The sequence below is a fragment of the Apodemus sylvaticus genome, chromosome 20 (assembly GCF_947179515.1).
Source record: "Apodemus sylvaticus chromosome 20, mApoSyl1.1, whole genome shotgun sequence".
NCBI lineage: Eukaryota > Metazoa > Chordata > Mammalia > Rodentia > Muridae > Apodemus > Apodemus sylvaticus.
Window position 1 is genome coordinate 19,679,632 of NC_067491.1, and position 26,775 is coordinate 19,706,406.

At 38.3% G+C, this 26,775-nt stretch overlaps 1 protein-coding gene across 1 annotated transcript in view; it reads left to right on the plus strand.

Annotated features, from left to right (window-relative positions):
- Trhde (thyrotropin releasing hormone degrading enzyme) overlaps nt 1–26,775 on the plus strand; it is a 401,117-nt gene that overhangs the window by 246,904 nt on the left and 127,438 nt on the right. The gene's annotated exons all lie outside the window — the stretch shown is intronic.

Sequence of the window (26,775 nt, forward strand, 5' to 3'; positions counted from 1 at the left end):
GCTATTAGGAACCAATTATAATGACAGATATGATGAGATCTGCGCCATTGGGGAGGCCATGTCCTAGGTCCTAAATCTGAGGCTCGCATTGCCAAGCTAGAAAAGGCAAAGGCTAAAGAACTCATCACTAAATTGGGTTAAATGTACACTAAGTTTTTGTACATAAATTTAATTATGAAACAAAAAATAAGAAAATTTCATACATGGATGCAATGTATCTTGATCATTTCCATCTATCACTTGCTCTGTCTCTGTTCTGTTCTAAAGAACCCTGGATGGTATCTTCCTTCTAAAACCATGCCCCCTATTTGTTTATTTATTTATGTATATATTTTTAAATTTATCTGTACTAAGGGATAGTATCACCCATGGTACCATGAAAAACCCACCAGTGATTACCACACTCATAAAGAAAAGTAACTTTCCCTCCCCTGTTGGCCATCAGTTGCCAAGATCTCCTCAGTCAGAAGGAAAGCCTTGGTAGCCATATTGCAATTCATGTTGGAAGTCTGTATTGGCTTGATGCTGTGTAGATTGTGTTGCAGATATGTATAGTTTGCTGTGAGTTCATCTGTGTGACAGCATGTGATGTCTAAAGGACATTTCAAAGCTCCCCTTCTCATCTTCTGGCTCCTATAGTCTTTCTTTCCCTCTTTCACAACATTTTACAAACCAGATGATGGTGTTAAAGAAGTAAATATAGCTGTTCCATCCATGGCCGACCAGTAGCTGTAACTTATTTTCATCAGACCTCCCTCATTAATAACTCATAGTAATATCACTTGTGCCTGATGCTGGTTATCTCTAATTTTTTATAGGTACCCTTTATTGTGTTGTATTGTCTTCCTAGAGTGCTCAGCTATAATCAGAATGAGATGAAGATTCAATCAAATCCAATTCATGTACCATGATATTTCTCTATATTCTTTACTAGTTTAGTTAATTTATGTCTCAGGTTTAGTTGATTGACTTCCAATTTTTCAGTCTTCTGTGAGGTGCTGACAAACAGTATTAAGGCCATATTTTTCTTGCAACCTATTGTTCAAATAACTTTCTAAACCCAAATCTAGATATTCTATACCAGTGTTCAATGGGCATATTGGTTTTCTTTGGCCTTGGTAATCTCAGTTGGTAGTTATCTCTCTTGTTGCTATCTTTTATTTCTTTTAATAATGTTTTCCAGCACATCATAAAATGATACCTTACTCTTTTTTTTTCAATTTTCTAACAATTCGTGCATTTTTAAAACTTTTAAAAATGTTTAGTGTTTTCTCAGGCTAGCAATATAAACTTGGAATTTCCTTCATGAAAATCATAATACTGAGAACTTACTTTCCTTTTAAAAGTGTGTGTTCTGAGTTTTTAATTTAAGCTTGAGTGAGATTTGATACTCTGTTTCTGTTTCAAGGATTGGTTCTGTTTTATCTAAGTTGTTTAACTTATTGACATAAATTCTACTTAGCCATTTCTTACTTATTTAATTGCTACAGAATCTCAAATGATGTCAGTCCATCCCAGAAGCTTTTATTTTTTCTCTTTTCTTTCTTTCTTTCTTTCTTTCTTTCTTTCTTTCTTTCTTTCTTTCTTTCTTTCTTTCTTTCTTTCTTTCTTTCTTTCTTTCTTTCGTTCTTTCTTTCATTTTTCTTTCATCTTTCTTTCTTTCTTTCTTTCTTTCTTTCTTTCTTTCTTTCTTTCTTTCTTTCTTTCTTTCTTTCTTCCTTCCTTCCTTCCTTCCTTCCTTCCTTCCTTTCTTTCTTTTTTCTTTCTTTGTTTTCTTTTCTTTTCTTTTTTTTTTTTGAGAGAGAGGATTTCTCTGTGTAGCCCTGGCTGTCCCAGAACTCACTCTGTAGAACAGGCTGGCCTTGAACTCAGAAATCTGCCTCCCAAGTACTGGGAATAAAGGCATGTGCCACCACTGCCCAGCTCCAGAAGTTTTTCAATTGTATGTTACTCCTTTTTGCCTGGTTGTGTAACTTAAAATTTATAAGCATTTTTATCTTCTCAAAACAATTTTTGATAACTATTAACTTTTTCTCGTTTCCTCTTTTATAGATTATCTCTGTAATGATTACCTCCTTCTTATGCATACTTAAACTTTATTTTCTAATCCTTCCTTAATTTTTTTAAAATTTCTTAAGATACAAGCTAGTGGTTTTAAAACAAAACTCCATTTACCAATTTTAATTTTAAATATTTTTTCTATGATTTTTTTCCTTGTAGATTTATTTCTAGAAAAGTCTTTATATGTTTAGTACTTATACTGAGATTTCCATTCCATTCACTTGTAATTTATAATTTTCTGTTTAATATTAACTAACATCAGTTATTTAGAGTAGGTTTTTGATTTTCGAGTACTTAGAGTTTGTCAGAAAGGTGTATGCTGTTTATTTCTGACTTCTGCTGTAGAAATTGAATATACACTGTATGATTTAACTCTTCTTATATTTGTTAAGTCTTCTTTTATGACCTAGAAATTTGTATTATTTGGTCTTCTGTTTGTACATTGGTTTTGGCAAGAGTATTCTACAAATGCCATTTAGGTTTAGTTCATTGACAGAATGATTCAGGTCTTTAAATTCTTTTATTAAAAAAAAAAAACTATTCTCCTCTCATTTGTTACCTCCCAACCAAAATTTGCCCTCTCTCCACTCTTTCCAGTACACCACCATATAGACCTTATGTCTTCCTGAGATCCACTCTTCCTTTGTTTCTCTTCAGAAAAGAGCAGACCTTCCAGGAATATCAACTGGACAAAATTACTGTAAAACTAGGCACAACCATGTATATGGAGGCTGGATAAGGCAACACAGTAGGAGGAAAAGGGTCCCAAGAGTAGGCAAAGGAGTCAGAGATATCCCTCACTTCTACTGTCTCATAAGAACACCAAGCTACACAGCCATAACATATACGTAGAGGACCTGGCTCAGCCCCATTCAGTGTCCTTTTCTTCCCATTTGTTCATCATGTTTACATGTCCTCCTCCTCTTTCTCCTCCTCCTCTTCCTCCTCCTTTTCCTTGTCCTCATACTGCTCCTCCTACTCTTCCTCCCCCTCCTCCTCTTCTTCTTTGCTCTTACCAACTCATGTTTCCAAAGACTTGGGAAAAAGAGTAGTTCAATTACTTGCTGCCATATCTAAAAAGTAATCTTTAAATATGAATGTAGAAAATGAAGATTGGAATCTTAGGCTGAATTATCAGGGACTTAACATTGTTGATACCAGCATCAAACCTTGCTATATGATTGGTATTTGAGTTTACCTCTCCTAGTTGTATTTACTCAAGCCTTTACTGCAAACAGATACACACACATACACACACACATACACACACGTGCTACATGTAGGGTAGGAGCTTATCTGCTCTGGTGGAGTTGTCAGAAAACTCATTCTGTAAAGAAGGCTCAGAAATGGAAACCATGGACATTATGGGGAGCATGACTATGCATACATACACACACACACACACACACACACACACACATATATATATATATATATATATATATATATATATATATATATATATACATACATACATATATATGTATGTATACGTGTCCCTCATAATTTATATGTATATATAATATATGTGTGTATATATAGGGTATGTATATATGTATATAAGTAAATTTGTATATATGTGTATGTATATACATATATCAATACATATATACGTACAATATACAATGTTCCACTTAACCTATAGGTAGAATGGGTAAACCTTTCTATTTTAGGATATCTGAGTGGTTACAATAATGATTAGATATAAATAAATAATAAAGGCTAATGTTCATTGACTGTTCAGTCTATGCTAGAAAATGTGCCAATGTTTATAACCTAATATTTTAATTCTTATAATCCATATGTAGTTTTTTACTATCATTTTAATTTTAAGGAGAAGCACAAAATGATAGTCAGTTGAGGGGAGTTTCTAAGGAAATCAGGTTTAATAACCAGTGTTCATCATCATTATTTTTGATTAGAAAGCTTGGCTCTTGTGGTCTTTCCAACATGAGCAGACAAGCCCCTGCCTGTGTGCTACACACTTTCTGCAGAGGCCTCTGGATATAATAATATGACATAAAGGAGAAAAGCCATAGAAATAAATGAGTCCAACAGCATGTAGATATTTACATTTTAAATAAAGAAACCTAAATGTAACAGCACAAGCAATAGGAAAAATTGTACACTAAATTAATTGATAAATCTGAGGTGTAATAATAACTGTATGAATGGTGAAGTGAGGAATTTGAACCATACCACCAGAAACCAACCTTTCTTCAGTTTCTTAGCTCTATTCCTATTTAATGTTTTAGATTGGTGGCATCAGACTAGACTAGTCTAATCAGGTCATTAATATTGTGATCTCAATATACTTAAAGAAAAATTCCATATTTCCAAGTAGAAGTTTTGTTCATCTCTCCAACAAGCTCTGTTTTATTTCAATTATATGACTGTGTTTGACTTGCATCTATGAGGATATAATATTCTGACTGGCCACTGTAGACTTGTCCACTGCTATAGTAGAGTTGGCAGGAAACTCCTGTAAAGAAGTTTCAGAAATGGGACATGTTGGGAGCATGGAAATTGTTGGGAGCATGCAGGAATGTGTGGTCACACAAAGATCAAGGGTATGGGGTAGTAGACTTCAAGTTGCACAAGCTGGGTGTGAACTAGGAAAGCTCTCCTTTCACAGGGAGCTTATCATGAGTGCTGCAAGCTGAGTGGCCTTTTCAGACATTAATGAGAAAAGAGGCCATTGGCCCTGTGAAGGCTGGATGTAGGGGAATGCCAGGTCAGGAAAGTAGGAGGGAGGGTTGGTAAGCAGGGGGAGGGGGATGGGATAGAGGTTTTCAGAAGAGTAACAAGGAAAGGGGATATCATTTGAAATGTAAATAAAGTAAATATCTAATAAAATAAAAATAAAAATGAAAAAATATAAAAAATATACATCACAGTTTAAATTCGTTTCTAGGAAAAAACAACCCTATAGATAAAGTAGACATAGAATTGATATGCTTGATCTGGACAATTTAGAGTAGAGACAGGAAATGTAAACAGTAGACATTTTGTAGTTATTATATGTAGCATTTAGTTAAAAAAAAATCAGTTGCCCATTCTGTGGTTCTGTCCCTGAAGTTCTGTTACTGTTCAACACTAACCTTGGCCCATAGCCAACCCTTCACTTCATTTCTGATTCTCTGCCTTATCATTATATATAACTATTTCCCTGAAAATGCCCTAATTATTCTTACCTGTGTTTTTATTCCTCTTGAATTATAATTTCATTTCACTCTAAATAATTCGCAGAGAAATGGATAACGGGAGAAAAGAGGGTTACAGAGAAAGGAGGTTAGAACTAGTCGATCAGATACTGATTCTTGTGAAGTTGAGTTGGAAAATTGAAGATCTTTGAAGAAATACAGAGAGGTGTTCATCCTGAGTAGTCCCAAGGCTAGCATTAAGGATAACTTCCTAAAATTCTCTTTTAGAACAGAAAAAGCCTGATAGCTACGGTGTTAGTAAAAAATATGTAGATCTAATGAAGTAACATGTTAGTTTATAATTGGAAAATGAAGAGGCATTTAATTGAAAAATGTAACAAAAAAGTAGCACGATGCTCTCCACAGACAAGAAAGGCTGCGAAAGATGGATTAGGACAGCATCTCTGCTCTAAAAGCACACAGGGAAATAAGAATCAATGACCCAATGACCTGGATGATGAAAGTGAGTGAGTGCTCATTAAATTTACATACGATGCCAAGGTGGAAGGAACTTCTGTAAGCTCCAAGAGGAGAACAAATTAGGCAATGACTTCAGCATTTTAAATAGGATCTTTTAAAAGCAGGAACAGTTTTCTAGAAACTTTTACACGAGTCGGTTTCATTTTGAAGATTAAACAAATATTACATAGGATTTAAAAAAGTGAGGGATTTGTCAAGTAGAGAAAATCCACAAGAACCCGGTGACCCCACTATTTAGAAAGGTAGTGGTAATAGGAATTCAGTTTGTGAGATTTTGCTGATAGTATTCTACAACTAGAATTTGACAAAATCTTTTTATGCCGTCTCAGTCAAGCTATGGTGAACACCCAGAGAGAACATGGAGATAGGATGCCTACTGTTGGAGTGAAACAATGTCTTCCTTTAAAAATGTATTCCCCACCATGTAATAAGGATACATGCTCTACTATGTTCATAGCAGCCCTATTTATAATTGCCAGATGCTGGAAAGAACCCAGGTATCCCTCAACAGAAGAGTGGATGCAAAAAATGTGGTATATCTACACAATGGAGTACTATTCAGCCATTAGAAACAATGAATTCATGAAATTCTTAGGCAAATGGATGGAGCTAGAGAGCATCATACTAAGTGAGGTAACCCAGACTCAAAAGGTGAATCATGGTATGCACTCACTAATAAGTGGATATTAACCTAGAAAACTGGAATACCCAAAACATAATCCACACATCAAATGAGATACAAGAAGAAAGGAGGAGTGGCCCCTGGTTCTGGAAAGACTCAGTGAAACAGTATTCGGCAAAACCAGAATGGGGAAGTGGGAAGGGGTGGGAGGGAGGACAGGGGAAGAGAAGGGGGCTTACGGGACTATCGGGAAGTGGGGGGGGGCTAGAAAAGGGGAAATCATTTGAAATGTAAATAAATTATATCGAATAAAAAAAAAAAGAAAAAAAATGTAACCAAATAGTCGATACAAAGCCCAAGATATTAAGCTAATGGCTCTAATTAGCATTAGTGTAACAGAGAGCCATGCCTGTCCTTTAATGAAATACTACATACACAAAACTTTTGTGACTTGCTTCACATGCATCGCACCATTTATTCCTAATGGAAACCTTGGGATGCGTGCATTTTTACATAGGATGAACATTGAGATTTAGTTCCGTGGCCACCAAGGGTCATGCTTCTGGCAAGTGGCTAAGACAATATTTGAGAGAAATGTAAGCTTCAGTTCCAGGCTTGTATCTCCAAGATAGTCTACAGACAACCGCATCTTAAAATGAGTTGTGGTGTGAACAATTTCTAAATGTAGCAACTCCTGTTTCTTAGGTCACTTTCAACCCTCACATCCCGATTATCTGAAATCACACTTCTGATATCAACTCTTTCTAAGAATTCTGACTTTTCAGTGTCATCCCTGTGACATAATTGTCTGGATCACTGCCAGATTTAAGCAGAAGTATCCTTTGATGGAGCACAGAGAGAGAGAGCTTTCAAGAACCAAGTCAGATTGTACCACTTCTTTGCTGAAAATTCTATATTGTTTTTCCCAACAGTGCCCATATTGCTCTACTGTATAATAATATATATTATAGTAATAAATATCAGTACTGTGTGGAAGCTGAGATAGAAAAATTATTGAAATTTCAAGTCCAATCTGGTATAGGCAGGAAGTTTCAGGCCAGCTAGAGTTAGGTGGATCAGCCCTATCTCTAGAATAAAATAAGATATGACAAATATTATTATGGTGTTTCAAAGGTAAAGGTGACTTCAATTTATTGGAATTAGGAAAATTGAAGCCCGTTAAGGAGTTCAGGCACAACCACACACGTTTCGGAGGGGTAGGGAATGTTGATTTTGCCAGCTGTTCTCTTCTCTGATGTGTTCTACCTTGTGTGGTTTGACTGTGCTGGGACTTGTAAGACCTGTCTGTCAGATTATCTCTTTTTTTTCCTCTTCATTTTCTTTCTCATGCACAGTCATCCTCCCACTGAGCAAGCCTTTCTAGCTCTGACGTTTCCCAACTGAATTTTGAGTTTTCCAAACTCTGGGCTTTAATTTCTTTATTTGTAATAAACTAATGTTATTATACATGACCTTATCACATGAGTCACTATTTTGACCTCTTTAGCACATTCATAAATGGTGCAGAGTGGCTGAAATGTACATTGATTGACTGTAGCACCCGTGATCCTTTCTGTAAAACAGGTGGATTTTTAGTTACACAGAGTTCAATAATAGCTAATGTTCTTTGTGTTCTTTGAAGCACACAGTGGCTTCTTTAATCTCTCATCCATTAAGGGAAATGGTATTACCTCTAAGTCATATAGGGGTAAGCAGACGCCAGGAGTGTTTAGTGATGTATTCAGACTCCTGGGTGTCAAAGTGAAAATTCACATCTCAATTATAACTCAGGATCTTGTTCTACTAGAATACTTCTCTACCGCGATATTGTTGTGTTAGGAAAAGCAATCGAGCCAGGTAGTGGTGGCACATGCCTTTAATCCCAGCACTTGGGAGGCAGAGGCAGAGGCAGAGGCAGAGGCAGAGGCAGAGGCAGAGGCAGAGGCAGAGGCAGAGGCAGAGGCAGAGGCAGAGGCAGAGGCAGAGGCAGAGGCAGAGAGGCAGAGGCAGAGGCAGAGGCAGAGGCAGAGGCAGAGGCAGAGGCAGAGGCAGAGGCAGGTGGATTTCTGAGTTCGAGGCCAGCCTGGTCTTCAGAGTGAGTTCCAGGACAGCTAGAGCCATATAGAAAAATCCTGTCTCAAAACAACAACAACAACAACAAAAAAAAAAAAAAAAAAAAAAGGAAACACAATCGACCTTATGATTTCTTCAGACACACCAGGTAAGGAATTTTTTGTGACTGAAACCTTATTTTAAGGTAAGCAGCATGTTGACAGACAAATAAAGCAAGGCTTATAAAATCTGGGAAATAATAATCAGTGGTTATGATCGTCTCAATAAAACATGTACAATCTCACTGACTAAAAGAGATTTAACCAAAAGAGAAAGACAAGAGAGAGCAGAGAGGGCAAGAGAGGGTGAAGAAAAGAGGGAGGAAGAGAGAGAGAGAAGAGGGAGATTGATTTAGAAGCATTTAAAGACAGAGTTTGTCAGGACACGCTACATATGAATCCCTGGGAGGCTCCAGGCCTAAGAGGTGACTCCATAATTGGCGCTAACATATAAATGGTCATTATAGCTAGGCTGCTCACCACTTTTCTGTCAACATCAAGGTCAAAGTAGATAAATGGCCCCAAATTACAGGAAGACATCTCAGTTAATATCAGAAAGAGCTTCTTGACATAAAAGGGAATTAAGTATTTCAATAGGAGCCATAGAAAAATTTTTATTCTTTGATAGTATTTAAGAATAAAATAGAAAAATCTGCCCTCAAATTAGCTAACTAAATTGGAGGGCTACTCAAAAAAATTCCTTCTGATCTTACTTCATAGTGCATAATAGAAAATGGGATAAAAATTCATAGTTTCTGAAATTAATTTTGCATTCACACATTTACATGTGAAAAACCCAGATTCTCATTTGGCCTTCAACACAGATATATGAATGGCCAAGGAAGCAACTACTCACTTCATAGTTAATATTATAAAATCTAACACTAATTCCCATCTGTCTCTGAAGGGTCTACTGCTCATCTGCTACAAATCATCAAAAGAATTTCTGCACTGAACACACTTGACTCTCTCTGAGCCTTTTCTCTGCTTTGTTCTTGGCCAAGGATGATGTTAAAATGTCTTTCTTTTTTGACCTTGGAAAGAAAATGTGCAAAGTAGGATGAGATAGTTATATTGACTTTTTTTTTTTTTTGATAAATGCCTTTACTACTTCCTGGTAAATTATTAATTTGTGCATTTGGCTGATGGAAGGAAAGTGTCTTTCACATATGTGTTTGACAGATTCATCACTGCTTGAATGTGTTTTGTCCTTTTTCTTTTATTTCTCATTAAAAACCCAATACTTAAGACATCCTATTTTCTGTATTTCATACACACTTCTGCCTATTAAATGTTCCTTTCTGCTTTGCCATCTAAGTGTTGAAACTGAAAGAAAAAGTATGAACTTGATGAAAATAGGCATCCAGTTATTCACTGGTATGACTGCCCAATTAGTGCTAGTCAAGGGAGGCTTGCTTAGCTCCCTGCATTTGGGACATCACATTGGGTTCTTGGTCCTGATCATTTAGATTGCTGTTTTCAAACTTGTTTGCTGCACACAGCTTTCATCTTTATCTCTGTGCTGCAGTGTCTTAGAAAGGGCAACTGTTGGCTTGGGCTTTATTCTTCTGCTCTTTTCTGTGCTGTTTCTGTGAAAGACTGGTGGTCACCAGTTTACAGAGCATAGGCCCAGAGCAAGGTGAGTGCTTGCATGAGTCACCTTATAAGTGACTGCTGCTGCTTTTGTTGTCAAGTACAGTTCTTCAGTATATTGGAAAAAGCACAATTTGAATGACTTTTACAATGGCTCAGACATGCTAGTTTCTACCAACAGTTATAATTAAGAATAGAAAACATTTCAATTAGTATAAATGGAGCTATAAAAGAGTATTTCATTTTTGTGTAATGTGCTCAACCTACAACTGTATGTGGCTCTAATCCCGTGAAGCCTGGAGGCTGCATCAGAGAGTCTCAGGAAGGACTGGGGCTCCAGGTTACCCACAGCCATTCATGCAAGTGCTTTGTAAATTTCAAGTCATTTTATAAAGAATATTGAGAGAGACGTGGCAAAAGATGAAAACCGAAAAGAGTCAGAGAAAACCCACTGTGTATTTCTCCAGACTAGAGTTAGAAAAGGTAAGGTCTTGTGTCTAGATTGTTTTTTCAGGATGATAGGCTTCTGCTATAGCTGGAAGAGGAAAAGCAAATTTCAAAGGCTAAAGAAACAAGGTCCTAGACTTATGGGTTGTTCCACTGATCAAAAAACACATGAAGAAAGAAAGGAAAAAACAAAGATAGAGTCTTCATATTACAAAAAAAAGATCATTTCTAAAGACTTCAGATTTTATTTTGAATATAAGGTTGATAAATGTCAGATATAGGGTTTGTGAAGAATTTACCTCATTCTGTAGGCTGCCATTTTGTCCTACTGACAGTGTCCTTTGCTTTACATCATTTATTTTTTTTTTCAGTTCTATGAGGTCCCACTTATTAATTGTTGATTAGTACCCGAGCTGTTAGTTGTCTGTTCAGGAACTTGCCTCCTGCACTCAAGGGTATTCCCTACTTTCTCTTCTATCAGATTTAGTGTATCAAATTTTATGCTGAGCTCTTTAATCCACTTGGACTTGATTAGAAGACAAGAAACCAAATAACCCAATTGAAATGTGCCACAGAGACAAATGAAGAATTCTCATCAGTGGAATCTATAATGGCTAAGAAGCATTTAAAGAAATGTCTAAAATCCTTGGTCATGAGGGAAATGCAAATAAAACTACTTTGAGATCCCATCTTATACCTTTAAAAATGGCTAAAATAAAAACTCAAGTGACAACTCATGCTGGTGAGGATTTGGAGCAAGAGGAATAATACTCTTATATTGCTGGTAGGAGTGTAAATCATACAGCCACTTTGGAAATCAATTTGTCAGTTTCTCAGAAAATTGGGAATAGTTTACCTGAAGATGCAGCTATATAACTCTTGAGCATATACCCAAAAGATTCTCCACCATTCAACAAGGACACTTGCTCAACTATGTACATAGCAGCTCTTTTTTTTTTCTTTTTGTAACAACCAGAAACTGGAAACAACCTAGATGTCCCTCAACCAAGGAATGGACAAAGAAAATGTGATAAACTTACACAATGGAAGTTTACTTAGATATTTTACAAAGTGACATCAGAAAATTTGACAGCAAATGGATAGAATTAGAAAATATCATCCTGAGTGAGGCAACCCAGACTCAGAAAGACAGTCATGGTGTGTACTCACTTATAAGAGTAAAAGAACAGGATAAGCATGCTACAATCTACAAACCCAAAGAAACTAAGTAACAGAGAGGACCTAAGGGAGGATGCTTGAATCTCCCTGAAAATAGGAAACAAAATAGACACAGGGGATAGGTGGAAGGAGGAAACTTGGGGCAGAGTGGGTAGGGAGGGGAATAGGAGGGATCACGTGTGGAGAAGACAGAGGGAGAGAGAATGAGAGAACTGAGAGAAAGAACTGTAATCAGTGGGGAGTGGGCATCTCTGAAATGGGCTAGAAACCTAGGACAATGGAAACTCCCAGGAATCTGTGAGGGTGACCCTAGGTACTTCTCCTATCAATAGAGGATATGGAACTTAAAAAAAAAAAAGTTACTGGCCACCTCCTGTAACTAGGCAAAACTTCCAATGGAGGGATGGGCAGAGCAACCCAACCACCAAATCTTAGACTCACAAACTGTCCTGCCTTTAAGATGTGCAGAGATAAAATGGAGCAGAAATTGAGGGAATGGCTAACCAGTGACTGGACCAACTTGAAACTCAGAGAGAGAGAGAGAGAGAGAGAGAGAGAGAGAGAGAGAGAGAGAGAGAGAGAAGAAGAAGAAGAAGAAGAAGAAGAAGAAGAAGAAGAAGAAGAAGAAGAAGAAGAAGAAGAAGAAGAAGAGGAGGAGGAGAAGGAGGAGAGAGAGAGAGAGAAGAAGAAGAAGAAGAGGAGGAGGAGGAGGAGGAGAGAGAGAGAGAGAGAGAGAGAGAGAGAGAGAGAGAGAGAGAGAGAGAGAGAGAGAAAGAGAGAGAGAGAGAGAGAAAGAGAGAGAGAGAGGGAGGGAGGGAGGGGGAGAGGGAGAGGGAAAGAGAGAGTCCACTCTGACACTGTGGACAATATCTTGCTATACTTGCAGACAGGAGCCTAGTATAATTCTCATCTGAGAGGCTTCTTCACCTAGCAGCTGATGGAAACACATGCAGAGACCCACAGCTAGACATTATGTGGAGCCCTGGAATCTTGTGGAAGAGGCAGGAGGAAGGATTAAAGGACCCAGAGAGACTAAGGAAACCACAAGAAAAACCTACAGAATCAATTAACCTGGGCTGATAGGGGATTACAGAGACTGAACCATCCACCAAAGAGTGTGCATGAGATGGAACTAGGTTCTCTGCACATAAATAACAGATGTGCAGTTTGCCCTTCAGGTAGGTCTACTTAACAACAGGAACTGTCTCTAACTTTGTTGCCTGCCTTTGGACCCCTTCTTGCTAAAGGGGCTGCCTTGTCTAGTCTCATTAGGAGAAGATATGCTTAGTCCTACTACAACTTAAGGGAGAGGACGATAGGGGAAGCGGAAGTAAGAAGAAGGGGCTGGGAGCAGCAGAGGGAGGGGAAGCATCCATAGGGATCTAAGGTAAATAAATAAATTAAAAAATGTTATGATAAAGGCATTCATACTGCTAGCAGTTCATATACTTACAATAACATAATACATGTGAAGTGTATAATGTTGGACCACAGTTTCCTGCAGTGTTTGTGATGCTTTTGCCTTGGTAGATTTCTTTGAGATGTGAGTCTCAATTTGAATCTCAGACTGGCCTCAACTCCCTACTGTTGAGCTTATCAGCCGCCTGCATCTGCAGTGTAGGATTATAGGTTTACAACACCACATTCAGATTGAACAGTTTTTTAATTTAGATTTATTAATTTTATGTAAAGGAGTACTTTCTTTGTATGTATATAAGTGCACCGTGTGCATGCCAGATGAAGTTTTTCCTCAGCACAGCCACACATCTGATTTTAATCAACCACATGACTTATGGATAGTCTACTATAGGCCATCTTTAAAACCCCATATTACCAACTGTCTCAGTTAGGGTTTATATTGCTGTGAAGAGATACCATGATCATGGGAAATCTTAATAAGGAAAACATTTCAATCCAGTGGCTTACAGTGTTAGAAGTTCAGCCCATTATCATCATGGTAGAAAGCATGGCAGGTGGCAGGCTGACATGCACAGGTCAGGAGAGGTAGCTGAGAACGCTAAATCTGGAACAGCAGGCAGCAGGAAGAAAGAGTAACCATAGGCCAGCCTTGAACTCATGAAACCTCAAAGACCAGTCCAAGTGACACACTTCCTCCAGCAAGTCTACCCCTGTTCTAACAGGGCTAATGATGCCATTCATCGTGGGTATCAAGGGTAATTTTCATTCAAGCCACCACAGCAATGTTACTTGTTACATTTAAATTTCAAAAGAGCTAGCCATTCTTGTGGGTACCTGGGGTACTTTTACTTAGCATCAGTCAAAATGTGAATCCAAAGCTTATTAGCTCCATCCTAGTAATTGTACTTACAAAGCATCAAATTCTTTATTAACAAAGACATAGGCTCAGAATTTCTGCTTCAAACCAGCACCACTTTTCTAGTATAGATACAATTCTATCTTGCAACCTTTTACCAAGTCGGTTTACTTTTTAAGGTAATTACATTATTTCCCTTTAAAATGTTCAAAGCTTATCTTGGACACACTTTTGCAGAGCTTTTTCATAGATACTTTTAGGAGAGGCCAAGGGCCATTTGATGACTTACTGAGGAAGTTACTCAGGGGCTGCATGCACTCTGTATCCTCTGCCATTGTGGTATGGCTTAGGTCCTGGTAGCACAGAGACAAACTTGCTGAATTCTCTGCTTCTAAAACATAGGATCCTTCCTTCCTTCCTTCCTTCCTTCCTTCCTTCCTTCCTTCCTTCCTTCCTTCCTTCCTTCCTTCCTTCCTTCCTTTCCATCCTATTTTTGGATTTTAGGAAGACAGACTTTCTTTCCCACTCCATAGTTACTGAATATGGCTTTTGTCTTGAGGTTATTTTTCCCAAGCAGGGGAATTTGAGAAGAGTTTTCAATGTTTCACATAGGTAGAAAAAGAACGAAGAGGCCGAAGGTTTAACGGGAGGTCTCCTGACAAGTCAGTGCCTTAAAGGCCTGAACCTTAGCACATAATGACCTAGAAATAAACCTTCATCTTTAAGAGACCACAAAGAAACTCTGTGGTGAACTCTGGTAGCTGGTAAGGTAGGGAAGGAAAAAAAGCTTCTGGAAAATTTCAACTCTATACAAGCTTCAACTTGTGCTGGAGTTCAAATGAAGCCTGCCTTAGTGCACTACAAACCCCAGGCCAAGATTTAATTTAAAATGCTTGTCTTGTCCCAAAATATCCCTATCCCACATACCATCCAGATCTAATATAAACCTTTCCTAGAAAAATCCACCTTCTTATGACATCTCAAATTTCCAAAAATAAAATCTTAATGAAAAACAAGTTTCCCATAAAAGATCTCGCATTCTCAAAACATGTTCCAGAAATGACTGACAACAGAAATATTAATACATATGTAAGGCAATCGAAATGCTACATAGAAAGTAGTGATAGTTCATTAATAAGCTAAGAAAATGAGAAATGTGTGAGATAATTTAAAAAGCTGACTAGGATTCCTAGAAATTCAATTTGTGCATGCTGTAAAATATCTGTATAATAAGTAGGTGTGCCAAGGATTCAAAAGCTAATTTCTAGACATGAAGTAAGTACATGTACAAATTGCCAAATTTGTCAAAAAAAATCCAAAACAAATTTAATTAACACAGAAACGCTAAAGATATAATTACGAAGTAGGAGATAGAACCTTGAAGATGCTATGCAGAGTGCCGCACTCGGAGATAGTGATGTGATCCTGTTATGACACAGAAGTCTGGGTGGGCAATATGGGGATTCAAGGCTGAAGTTTACTTAACTTTTCTAACTATTCCTTCTTTGATAAGTTAATCTTTCTGAGCACCAGAGAATAACTTTCTGTGCAAAATACCTGCAACAGTAGAAACTGAAACAGAGTTTGAACCCTAAGATATTCACCGTAGAGCAAAAGATGTTACCTGTTAACAAGCTTATGCTTTATAAGTTTAAAACAAACATGTTACTGTGTGCCCACACACACAAGCACACACACACACACACACACACACACACACACGCACACACACACACATGGAGGTTAGAAGGCAACTTTAGGTTGTTTTTCTTCTTCTACCAAATGGATTCTGGAGATGGAATCCAGTGTTAGGCTTAGATGCAAGAGCTTTTGCCTACTGTGACATCAACACAGACCCTGTTTTAGCACTTTTATTTTCTTTCATATCATTTTCAAAGGTTGAGTAAGATAAAACTGTAATAGTAACTTCAAAGGCTACATTTATTTCTTAATTTCAGTAGGTACTATTTACTAAGGGTTCATGGCTCCTGGTAGCTTGCACCATCCTTTTGAAGAATTAGAACAAGCTAAAGTCTCAAATATTTTTTCCAAATTCATACAGCTTTAGAAGCAGCAGGAGCACGATTTAACCCTATCCTGTCCAAACTATGTTATACCATACGAATGATTGCTTAAGCAGAGTCAAATATTACTGATTTGGCGCTGGAGAAGATTAAGCCTTTATTTCAAAGAGTTTTTCTTCATGAAACCATTTACAACATCTCTCTTTAAATAATTATTTTTATTTTTAAAATTTATTTGCACTGGTGGTTTCTCTCTCCATATCTTAATATAGTACTTGAAGTTCTAGCTAGAGCAATTAGACAATATAAAGAGGTCAAAGGAATACAAGATGGAAAGGAAGAAGTCAAACTATCACTATTTGCAGATGATATGATAGTATATTTATGTGACCCAAAAACTCCACCAGAGAAATCCTACAGCTGATAAACAACTTCAGCAAAGTGGCTGGTTATAAAATCAACTCAAGCAAATAAGTAGCCTTCCTATACTCAAAGGATAAGCAGGCTGAGAAAGAAATTAGGGAAATGACACTCTTCACAATAGCCACAAACAATATAAAGTATCTTGGTGTGACTCTAACCAAACAAGTGAAAGATCTGTATGATAAGAACGTCTGGTCTCTGAAGAAGGAAATTGAAGAAGACCTCAGAAAATGGAAAAATCTTCCATGCTTGTGGATTGGCAGGATTAATATAGTAAAAATGGTCATCTTGCCAAAAGCAAAATACAGACTCAATGCAATCCCCATCAAAATCCCAACTCAGTTCTTTATAGAGTTAAAAAGAGCAATTCTCAAATTCATCTGGAATAACAAAAAACCCAGGATGGCTAAAACTATTCTCTACAGTAAAAGAACTTCTGGGGGAATCAGTATCCCTGACCTCATGCAGTACTACAGAGCAATAGTGTTGAAAACTGCATGGTATTGGTACAGTGAGAGGCGGGTAGATCAATGGAATAGAATTGAAGACCCAGAAATGAACCCCCATACCTATGGTCACTTGATCTTTGACAAAGGAGCTACAACCATCCAGTGGAAAAAAGATAGCCTTTTCAACAAATGGTCCTGGTTCAACTGGAGGTCAGCATGCAGAAGAATGCAAGTTGATCCATTCTTATCTCTTTGTTCTAAGCTCAACTCCAAGTGTATCAAGGACCTCCACATAAAACCAGACATACTGAAAACTAATAGAAAAGAAACTAGGGAAGAGCCTTGAGCACATGGACACAGGGGAAAAGTTTCTGAACAGAACACCAATAGCTTATGCTCTAAGATCAAGAATTGACAAATGGGACCTCATAAAATTACAAAGTTTCTGTAAGGCAAAGGACACTGTCAATAGGATAAAATGGCAACCAACAAATTGGGAAAAGATCATCACCAACCTTACACCTGACAGAGGGCTAATATCCAATTTATACAAAGAACTCAAGAAGTTAGACTCCAGAGAGCCAAATAACCCTATTAAAAATGGGGTACAGAGCTAAACAAAGAATTTTCAGCTGAAGAATTTCAAAATGCTGAGAAGCACCTTAAGAAACTTTCAACATCCTTAGTTATCAGGGAAATGCAAATCAAAACAACCCTGAGATGTCACCTCACACCAGTCAGAATGGCTAAGATTAAAAACTTAGGAGATAGCAGGTGTTGGTGAGGATGTGGAGAAAGAGGAACATTCCTTCACTCCTGGTGGGATTGTAAGCTGGTATAACCACTCTGGAAATCAGTCTGGTAGTTCCTCAGAAAACTGGGCACCTCACTTCCAGAGGACCCTGTTATACCACTCCTGGGCATGTACCCAGAGGATTCCCCAGCATGTAATAAGAACACATGCTCTATATTTATAGTAGCCTTATTTATAATAGCCAGAAGCTGGAAAGAACCCAGATGTCCCTCATTGGAGGAATGGATACAGAAAATGTTGTATAATTACACAATGGAATACTACTCAGCAATTAAAAATAATGAATTCATGAAATTCTTAGGCAAATGGTTGGAACTGGAAAATATCATCCTAAGTGAGGTAACCCAATCACAAAAGAACACACATGGAATGCAGTCACTGATAAGTGGATATTAGCCCAGAAGCTCTGAATACCCAAGACACAATTAGCATATCAAATGATTCCCAAGAAGAAGGAAGGAGAGGGCCCTGGTCCTGGAAAGGCTTTATACAGCAATGTAGGGGATTTTCAGGACAGAGAAGTGGGAGGGGGTTGATTGGGGAATGGGTGGAGAGAAGAGGGCTTATGGGACTTATGGGGAGAGGGGGACCAGGAAAGGGGAAATCATTTGGAATGGAAACAAAGAATGTACACAATTTTAAAAATTTAAAAAAATAAAAAATAAAAAAAATAAAATACCATCAACTAAACAGCAATTCTCAGCACACCACAGGGAACTCTGTTCCCACAAAGAAAAATACAGGCATAATAGCCTGCCCCCTGGAACAGTGGGGGAGCCATTCAGAAGAGTCTGGAATAAAATACAGGCTGGGACTCAGCCCAGTCTCTGAAAGCCAGATGGAAGATAAAAAAAAGAGAGTTCTGAAACTTAAAAAAAAATTATTTATTTGCATTGGTGCTTTGCTTACCTCCAGGAACTGGAGTTACAGGTAATTGTGGTCTGGTTGTGTTCATTAGCAATTGAAACCTGATCCTTTGGAAGACTACTCTGTATTCTTAAATGTAAGGGGAAATCATTTGAAATGTAAATTAAGAATATATCTAATAAGAAAAAGAAAAAAAAAGAAAAAAAAGTAAATGTAAGCGAAGTAGCCTGGGGTCCCACTGTTACGCGGTCATATCATATTAAATGCTTGCATTTTTTTAAAGACTGGGTCTTGCTATGTAGACCAGGCTGGCCTTGAATCACAATCATCCAACTATCTTTGCCTCTCAAGTGCTAGGATAAACGTTTGCTAGGCGAGTGTTAATAATTCCTTGTAGGTCTCACTGGGGAAAGACCACAGCATATTTTTATGAACGTGGGGAAGTTTGTTTTATACAGCTGTTCCTCTTAAACTGATTTGTGGATGCTATTTATAGGATGTGTGCTTGGATTTTGGAGACAGAGCCTCACAGTTGTAGCCAAGGTAATCCTTCTACCTCGACCTCCCCAGTGCTTTGAGTGCAAGGAGTTAAACTAGAATGTTCTCTAAGAGTTATTCTTTCCCCTTTAACTCCAAATCTGATGCCTCAGATTTCATTGGCTTAGCTTGATGACAGGAAACTTTAAATGCAAAGGTTAAACCATGAGTTTCTCATAGACATCTGATGAATTCATTACAGTAAGATTACCATGAAATAAAAATTCAGGCTCATTCTTTCTTTCTGTTCCTGAGCAACTACTGACAGGGGCATTTACTCCATGATAAATGGCTGGCTGCTTTTGTTCTCCAGATGATATGTTTTTGAGTTTCGATTGTCTCTAGGGACAGGATACATCTGTGCTTTGCCACACTGAAAACAAAACCTAAAAGCTGGCGGCAAAAGCTCTCCTTCTGTTTTACAAGCAGAGGTAGCTGTGGGCTTTTCCTCATTGACTGACTTCTAGATGTTATCTTCCCCACTTGCATTGCCCTCTCAGCACAAAGGCATCCGAACTGAACTTATGACTTGTCTCTTTCTGGAGAAAAAGCAAAAGAAGAGATAATCCATTTATCAATGAAATACACAAAGGGGATAATTTATTTTCTTGAAAACAGGAAAAGGTGGCTTGATCAAACTTGAATCTGACTGTTTCATTCCTTTTGTAAACCTGGCCACTGGATGGAATAGCAGAGGGGAAGCCTGAGAAAGCTCACACTCAAGCGATATTTCTCCTATCCTGCAGATGTTAGTACAGTAAGATATGATTTAGAAAATCACTTTTATCATGTATTAAATCCAGCAATGAAGATTCAAAAATTTCACCCAGTTTTCATGTCCTTGCCCTAAAGGAGTTATGTTTCTTCCTTGCCCCTTTATGACTGGTATATGACTGGTAACATGAAATGCAGAACTCAATGGGTTTATTTCCTTTCTGGATTAATTGCAATGATTGAAACACCAGTTTGCTGGTATTCTCTTGTAATACATGTTTTATTTATTATGGATTAAGTAGGATGGTAAATTCAGTTTTATAGCATAGTGGAGTTGAGAAGCAGGCCTTTATTCACTATTGTTCTTGAACTCAATGATGGTCCTGCTGTGTAAATAATCTCATCAGCCTCTTGTGTGAGCCCATCCTTGAAGAATTCCTCATGTGGATGCTTAATGAAAAAATATACTACAATTTTGTCCTTGTCAGTGGTGTCAGGACGTGTGAGAGGCTCAGAGGAGCAGCTAGATAAGGCTTCAGAGCAACACATTGTCTAAATGACTAAGCGGCTTACACATCTCCGATTTTATAGAAAATAAAAGAGCCACAAATGACAGTCTTGCGCCTCTATGAAGGACAGGCTTATTTATGCTCTCTCTAGTAAATCCCATCCATGTGGAACATATACCCAAAATTCTAGAGATCTGACCTCCAAGTCGCAAGTCTTCTTGACTTGAATTCCCTTCATTTTTTCCATGGGGCCTTGTTTTTAATTTGTTGAACAGTATGCATTTGTCCACCAAAGCCAAAACCTATGCTGAATCACATTTTATCCTGGAGCTTCTTAATTAGATCAATAAGCCATGGATGTTCTCTCAAAGCCTATGAATACAGTATACTCTGATGTTTTCTCTTAATGTTATTTAGAAAAATGAAGTCACATGCATGTTTTATAACAATAAAAATCAAGTCTCAGAAATCTATAATTTCTATTTACTCTAGGAGTGAAATAATTTTGGTCTTTAGGGGTATGTATTATTATTTCTTTAACACAATATTTATACTAGTTCTTTGATAGTTTCATGTATGTGTATAAAGTGTTTAGGTAACATTCACATCCTATTCTTTCCCTTAACACTTATTAGATTCACCCTCCCTCTTTTTATATCCTCCTTTTAGATTGCCTAGTGAGTCCAATTAGTACTGGCCATATACACACGAGATAATAGTCGGCTAAAGGAAACTGATACTTCCTCTCTTAGCAACTGTTAGGTGTCAGTATCTCCTCGGATAGGCATAGAGGCCCCTGAGTTCTTAAGGATATTGGTCTTGTTATATATGAAAGACACTGTTTTAACCTGGGTCTTTCTTGACTACTTGTACGTTTTTGTGTTGACTGATTTTCACCATACACAGACATTTCTTTAATGAATATTGAAAACTCTACCAATCTATTGATATCAAATATGCATTTAGAAGGCAGTTTGATGATATGTGCATATATCAAAATAATACTAGTAGTTCGACTGGGAGCCTGTATCCCTAGCCAGATCTTAGTTGAGTTATACTACCAAGTGTGAGTCCTCTTCTAAGGTGCAGGGTTCAAATCCCATCATAAAGAAACTGTTTGCTTCTGTAACATTTGTGCCACCATTGCAGCCATGGGCACTCTTACAGGCAGTTATTGGGGCTCTTGGACTTTACAGACAAAAAAGAATGTTGGTGACTTTACTTGGTCAGCAGCCTACATTGCACCTTTTAGTAGTATGAAAGCTAGCAGCACATAGGAAACTCTCTGGTAAGTACTAGCATCATTTCTTCATGTCCTATGACCATAGCATACTTCTATTTGCCACCCATAGCCTCTGGTAAGAACAATATTTCCCATACAGACTAATTCCTTTTAAGCTCTTGGAGAAGAAGCTTGTGAAATAGTAAAATTTCATATGGTTTTTAAAAAATATACTTCATGTTATTATCCTTCTTTCCACTTGATCTTTTGTCCTGTTCTCCCACCCTCCACTCCACTTAAATCTCCCACAATGCCTTTATGCCTTCATATCACCTATGTTTTATCATCCCCCACTTAGGATCTTTTGTCCTCTGCTGTGAAAGCCTCCTTGGTATTTAAATTAAAACAAAAAATAACGAAGGCTTCCAGAACTCAGATGCCCCAAGCAGTTCCTTCACTGCTTTCTCAAGCGAGAACACTTTCAAGTGTGATGGCGCTCAAAGTAGTGTTGGAGATCAACTGTGGCAGAGAACTAATACCTTGGCATAGTCAAAAAAGATGATGGAAGATTAGAAGAGCTAATTTTATATTGTTTGTGGCTATTATGAAGGGTGTCATTTTCCTAATTTCTTTCTCAGCCTGCTTATCCTTTAAGTATAGGAAGGCTACTGATTTGCTTGAGTTGATTTTATAACTTGCCACTTTGCTGAAGTTGTTTATCAGCTGTAGGAGTTCTCTGGTGGAGTTTTTTGGGTCACTTAAGTATACTATCATATCGTCTGCAAATAGCGATAGTTTGACTTCTTCCTTTCCAATTTGTATCCCAAGGGGAAATCATTTGAAATGTAAATAAAAAATATATCGAATAAAAAAAATTCTGAAAACAAGTGTGCTAAGCAGGACTGTACCTTTAATGGAGGTCCTAGAATTTCCCTAATAATAACTATTATGTCTAATCTCCCTTGAGAACTCAATTACATTTGGAATCAAGTAAATCCCAAGCTGCAGGCACTTCTGCAAGGATATTCTTTTCCTTTTTGTCTTTGTCTTTTTTCTTTTACTTTCTTCTTTCTTCTTTTTTTTTTAGAACCAAGACATTTTGAATAGAAATAAAATTAATATGACAATATAAGAAAAAAAGAAGAGCTAATTTTACAGATTTTGAGGAATGATTGTGCAATTTCATTTCTAAAAGAGTAATTTCAATTATTACCTATCTCCAACAGAGCCTTTAAATACAATTGTCCCAACAACATGACATAAATTCTAGACTTAGTAGCCAACATAAAGGAGACTGGAAACATGAAGTAAAATTTCTACATTTTCTCTACCAATAAGTAATAAAAATTAATGGTCACCCATTATATAAGTCACTAGGAAAGAGAAGTTTTAGCAATAACATACTTGAAGAAGGGAGTATATTAAAGATGAATCGCATGAAAGGTACAGTGGCAAACTCTACTTGTTCCTGAATCTTCAGGACCTGGGACACTATGCATTGCTTTGAAGAAATGAAATAGGAAAAATGCAGAACAACATCAGAGAAAAGAACCTGGAATTATATCAAACCAGACACACTGAAGCTTATAGAAGAGAAAGCGGGGAAGAATCTTGAACACATGGGCGCAGGGGGAAAGTTCCTAAATAGAACACCGATGGCTAATGTTCTAAGAACAAGAATTGACAAGTGGGACCTCATAAAACTGCAAAGCTTCTGTAAGGCAAAGAACACAGTCAATACAACAAAATGGCAACTTACAAATTGGGGTAAGATCTTTACTAATCCTATATCTGATACAGGGCTAATATCCAATATGTATAAAGAACTCTAGAAATTAGTCTCCAGAGAGTAAAATAACCCTATTAAAAATGGGGTACAGATCTAAACAGGGAAATATCAACTGAGGAAACTCAAATGGCTCTAAAGCACCTAAAGAAATGTTCAGCATACTTAATTATTAGGGAAATATAAATCAAAACAACACTGAGATTCCACCTTATACCTGTCAGAATGGCTAAGATGAAAAACCCAGGGTGACAGCAGATGCTGGAGAGGATATGGGGAAAGAGGAACACTTCTCCATTGTTGGTGGGATTGCAAGCTGGTAAAACCACTCTGGAAATAGTTTGGTGATTCTTCAGAAAATTAGACATAGTACTACCTGAAGACCCAGCTATACCACTCCTGGGCATATACTCAGAAGATGCTTCTACATATAAGGACACATGCTCCACTATGTTTATAACTGCCTTATTTATAATAGTCAGAAGCTGGAAAGAACCCAGGTGTCCTTCAACAGAGGAATGATACAGAAACTATGGTATATATACACAATGGAGTACTATTGAGCTTCCCCCCCCCCCCCAGACAGGATTTCTTGGTGTAGCCCTTGGCTCTCCTGGAACTCACTCTTCAGACCAGGCTGGCCTTGAACTCAGAAATCCGCCTGCCTCTGCCTCCCAAGTGCTGGGATTATAGGCATGCACCACCACCGCCCGGCTTCAGCTTTTAAAAAGAATGAATTCATGAAACTCTTAGGCAAATGGATAGAACTAGCAAGTGTCATTCTGAGCAAGGTAACCCAATCACAAAAGAAGACACATGGTATGCACTCACTGATAAGTGGATGTTAGTCAAAATAAACAAATTACAATTCACAGAGCACAGGAAGTTCAAAAAGGAGGACTTAAATGAGGGTGCTTTGGTTCCTCTGAGAAAGTGAACAACATACTCACAGAAGCAATAAAGGAGCCAAAGTGTGGAGCAGAAAGTGAAGTAAAGGCCACCCAGAGACTGCCCTACCTGGGGATTCATCCTATAAACAGTCACCAAACCCCGACACTATTATGGATGCCAAGAAGAACATACCAAAAGGAGCATGCCATGATTGTCTCCAGAGGGGCCCTGCCAGAGTCTTACATATAGAGAGGCAGATGCTAGCAGCCAACCACTGGTCTGGGCGTGGTGGTGTCCCCAATGCAGGAGGTCCACCCCAATGGAGGGTGGTCCAGAGGAGCTGAAGGGGTTACAGCCCCATGAGAAGAACAACAATGTTGGCCACCCAGATGCCCCAGGACTCCCAGAGACTAAGCCATCAACCAAAGTGTACACATGGTTCCAGACAAAAATGTGGCAGAGAAATGCCTTGTTGGGCATCAGTGGGAGGAGTGGTCCTTGGTCAGGTGAAGGCTCAATAGAGGCCCCAACAAAGGAAAGTCGAGGGGGGAAGGTGGGAGTGGGTCAGGTGGAGGGGCATACTTGGAGGCATGGGCTGGGAGAAGGGTTGGGGGTTTTGGGGGAGGGGGGAAACTGGAAAAGGTTTTACTGTTTGGAATGTAAATGAAGATTATATTAAAAAACAACATTATCATTCAATAAAATTAATAATATTATTTATATTGTTTTTTTCTATTTTTTCTTTCTTTCATTTTTATTGGATATTTTCTTTATTTACATTTCAAATGTTTTCCTTTTACCAGGTCTCCCCTTCAGAAACCCCCTATTCCAGCCCCCCTCCTCCTGCCTCTGTGAGGGTGCTCCCTCACCCACCTACCCACTCCCATCTTTCTGCCCTGCCTACACTGGGGTACCCTCAGGCCCAAGGGCCTCTCTTCCCACTGACTTCCAACAAGAACAACACGTATTCAGCCAGAACCAATGGTCCCTCCATGTGTACTCTATGGTTGGTGGTCCAGTCCTTGGGGCTTGAACATCATCATCATCATCCGGGGTATCTGGTCAGCAGTTTGTCAGTGTTGCTCTCTCCACAGGGCTGCAAACACCCTCAGCTCCTTCACTCCCTTCTCCAACTCCTCCATCAGGGGTCCTACGCTCCGTTCAATGGTTGGCTGCGAGCATCTGCCTCTGTATTTGTCAGGCTCTGATAGAGCCTCTCAGGAGACAGCTGTATCAGGCTCCAGTCAGCAAGCACTTCCCAGCATCTACAATCACATCCAGGTCTGGTGCCTGTATATGGGATGGATCACCAGGTGGGGCATTCTCTGGATGGCCTTTCCTTCAGTCTCTGCTCCACAAGTTGTCTCCATATTTCCCCCTGTGAGTATTTTGTTCTCCCTTCTAAGAAACACTGAAGCATCTGGAAGACCACACTTTGGTCTTCTATGTGGACTTCACATGGTCTGTGAATTAAATCTTGGGTATTCCAAACTTTGGGATAATATTGATTTATAAGTGAGTACATACCTTGTGTATTCTTTTGTGACTGAGTTATTTCACTCAGGATGATACTTTCAAGTTCCACCCATTTGCCTGTGAATTTCATGAAGTCATTGCTTTTAATAGCTGAGTAGTATTCCTTTGTGTAAGTGTACCACATATTCTGTATCCATTCCTCTGATGATGGACATCTGGATTGTTTCCAGCTTCTGGCTATTATAAATATGGCTGCTATGAACATAGTGGAGCATGTGTCCTTTTTACATGTTGGAGCATTTTCTTGGTATATGCCCAGGAATGATATTGCTGGGTCTTCAGGTAGTACTATGTCCAATTTTTTGAGGAACCACCAGACTGATTTTCAGAGTGGTTGTACCAGCTTGCAATCCCACCAGCAATGGAGAAGTGTTCTTCTTTCTCCACATCCTTGCCAGTATCTGCTGTCACCTGAGTTTTTCATCTTAGCCATTCTAACTGGTATGAGTTGGAATCTCAGGACTGTTTTGATTTGCATTTCCCTGATCACTAAGGATGTTGAACATTTCTTTAGGTGCTTCTCAATCATTTGAGTTTCCTCAGTTGCTAATTCTCTGTTTAGCTGTTTGCCATTTTTTAATAGGATTATTTGGTTTCCTGGATTCTAACTTCTTGAGTTCTTGGCATATATTGGATATTAGTTCTCTATCAGATGTAGGATTGGTAAAGATATTTTCCCAATCTGTTGGGTGCCATTTTGCCCTATTGACAGTGTCCTTTGCCTTATATAAATTTTGCAATTTTATGAGGTCCCATTTGTCAACTCTTGATGTTAGAGCATAAGTCATTGTTGATATGTTCAGGAACTTTTCCTCTGTGCCCGTGTATTTGAGGTTTTTCCCCACATTCTCTTCTATTAAATTCAGTGAATCTGGATTTATGTGGAGGTCCTTGATCCACTTGGACTTGAGCTTTGTACAGGGAGATAAGAATGGATCAATTTGCATTCTTCTACATGCTGACCTTCAGTTGAACCAGAACCATTTGTTGAAAATGGCGTCTTTTTTCCACTGATGGTTTTAGCTCCATTGT